Genomic DNA, 2,453 nt, shown 5'->3' with positions numbered 1-2,453 from the left:
GCAGAAATGAACCCAACTAGGAACATTGAGGTTGTGGGTTTGATCCTTGGCCTCACTCAGTGGGTTAAAGGATCCAGGGCTGCCGTGATCTGTAGTGTAGGTTGCAGACGAAGCTCGGATCCCACGTTGCTGTGGCTCTGGTAGCTCCGATTTAACCCCTAGCCTGGGAGCCTCCATATGCCGCAAGTGCAGCCCTAAAAAGAAAAACAAAAACAACAACAACAAAAAACAAGGGAGCTCTATACCTCCTCACCATTGGGAAGCACTGACAGAACAAGAGTAAGAATGCACTTGCATGCTCTTCCCGTCAACTTCCAATTGAGAGCAAGTGACCCAGAGAATCAGGAACTGGCTATGTATGGTACTCTGGGTAGTAGTGGTGCCAGAACATCCACTAGCAGGGGCTACAATTTCAACCGTGGGGCAATGTCCAGTGCCTCTGGGGGCCACAGTCCAACCTGTGGTATTCAATGTTTCAGCAGCGGTGGTTACAGAATCTTCCGGGAATGATTTATAAAAATATTCAGGCTGTGGTCCCCACTGCAACTGACCGCTGCCCCCACCTTCTTGTTCTGACCATTTTCAGAGCTTGTTTCTCCATTATTTCCAGCAAAAGCTCTTAACCAATTTTTTTCTGTGCTTAAATCCCCTAAAGTTAGATTCTGTTGCTTGCAACTAAGAATTCTGACTGAAGAATGATTAAATTTGTATTTTCATTGTTTCTATCACAGTGCACTATACTTCCAAAATTTATTTTAAAAAAAGGAGTTCCCCTCATGGCTCAGAGGAAATGAATCTGACTGATATCCATGAGGACTCAGGTTCGACTCCTGTCCTCACTCAGTGGGTTAAGGATCCAGCATTGTCGTGAGCTGTGGTGTAGGTCGCAGACATGACTTGGATCCCGAGCTGCTGTGGCTGTGGCATAGGCTGGCAGCTGCAGCTCTGATTTGACCCCTAGCCTGGGAACTTACATATGCAGCGGGTGTGGCCATCAAAAGACAAAACAAAACAAAACAAAAACCACAAAACAAAAAACAAAGTCAAAAACCTGTGTGGTAATAGCATCAGGATAGACATATTTATCAATGGAATAGAATTGAGGGTCCAGAAATAAACCTTCTCATTTTTAGTTACTGATTTTCAGCAAGGGTGCCAAGACTACTCAGTAGGGGAAAAAAAGTCTTTTCAACAAATGGCGCTCAGACACCTGGCTATCCATGTATAAACAAATGAATCTGGACCCTGACCTCACATCATATGCAAAAAGTTAATTAAAAATGGAAATAGACCTAAACATAAGAGCTAAAACTGTAAAACTGTTAGAAGAAAACATAGGAATAAATCTTTGTGACCTTGGAATAGGCAATGTTGTCTTAGATATGACACCATAAGCACAAGTGAACCAAGAAAAAAATAGATAAATTAGACTTACTCAATATTTAAAAGTTTTGTGCTTCAGATCTGGCGTTGCCGTGAGCTGTGGTGTACGTTGCAGACGTGGCTCGGATCCAGCGTTGCTGTGGCTCTGGCGTAGGCTGGTGGCTACAGCTCCGATTACACCCCTAGCCTGGGAACCTCCATATGCTGTGGCAGTGGCCCTAGGAAAGGCAAAAAGACCAAAAAAAAAAAAAAAGTTTTGTGCTTCAAAGGACACTGTCAAGAAAGTGAAAAGGCACCCTTCATTTATTGGTGGGGATAGGGCTTGTGGTCCTGGTCCCTATAATGTACAGAAGTAGAGGGAGAGGGCTGTGGCCCCCCTTAAATCATGTCTTAGCTACCACTGGTTTCCTGCCTGCCAGTTCTACCCTCAAGCACCAGAACATAAGCAAAAAAGAAATAGAAAAAATATATAAATAAGTGAATAAAAATAAACACGTGAAAACACAATTCACAAAGTATTTGCAAGCCATATATCTGATAAGGGCTTTGTATTTAGGCTATTAAAGAATCTTACAACTCGACAATAAAAGGAAAAATAACTCAGTGAGAAATGGGCAAAAGATTTGAATATTTTTCCAAAGAAGATAGACAAATGGCCAAAAAGAGCATGAAGTAAGTTCATCACTATTACTCATTAGGGAATTGCAAATGAAAACCACAATGAGGTTGCTAAAAGGGGGATGATGAAAATGTTCCAAAACGGACTGTGGTGATGGTTGCACAACAGTGAATGTACTAAAACCCACCGAATTGTACACTTTAAGTAGGTGAACTGTATGCAGGTGAATTATATCTCAATAAAGCTATCACCCCAAACCCACAATAAGATCCACCTTATACCTCCTAAAATGGCCAAAATAGAAAAGACAATGACAAATACGTTGAATAATTGCAACCTTCATACGAATCACATCCCAATAAACGTGTTAAAGGTTTTTTAAAACCATGAACGTCGTAAGTGAATACGACAAATCAGGATAGCATTATAAAGGCAAACTGGGAACAGGACT

At 41.7% G+C, this 2,453-nt stretch overlaps 1 non-coding gene across 1 annotated transcript; it reads left to right on the top strand.

Moving 5' to 3' along the window:
• The first annotated feature begins 1,680 nt into the window (after positions 1–1,680).
• LOC125115324 (small nucleolar RNA SNORA57) lies at positions 1,681–1,828 on the top strand. Its single transcript, XR_007132035.1, has one exon. It is a non-coding gene; the product is annotated as a small nucleolar RNA SNORA57 (small nucleolar RNA).
• Positions 1,829–2,453: the final 625 nt, after the last annotated feature.

Source organism: Phacochoerus africanus, chromosome 14, assembly GCF_016906955.1.
Source record: "Phacochoerus africanus isolate WHEZ1 chromosome 14, ROS_Pafr_v1, whole genome shotgun sequence".
Lineage (NCBI taxonomy): Eukaryota > Metazoa > Chordata > Mammalia > Artiodactyla > Suidae > Phacochoerus > Phacochoerus africanus.
Note: the sequence above shows the minus strand (reverse complement) of the source record. Positions and strands in the feature narration are given on the sequence as shown.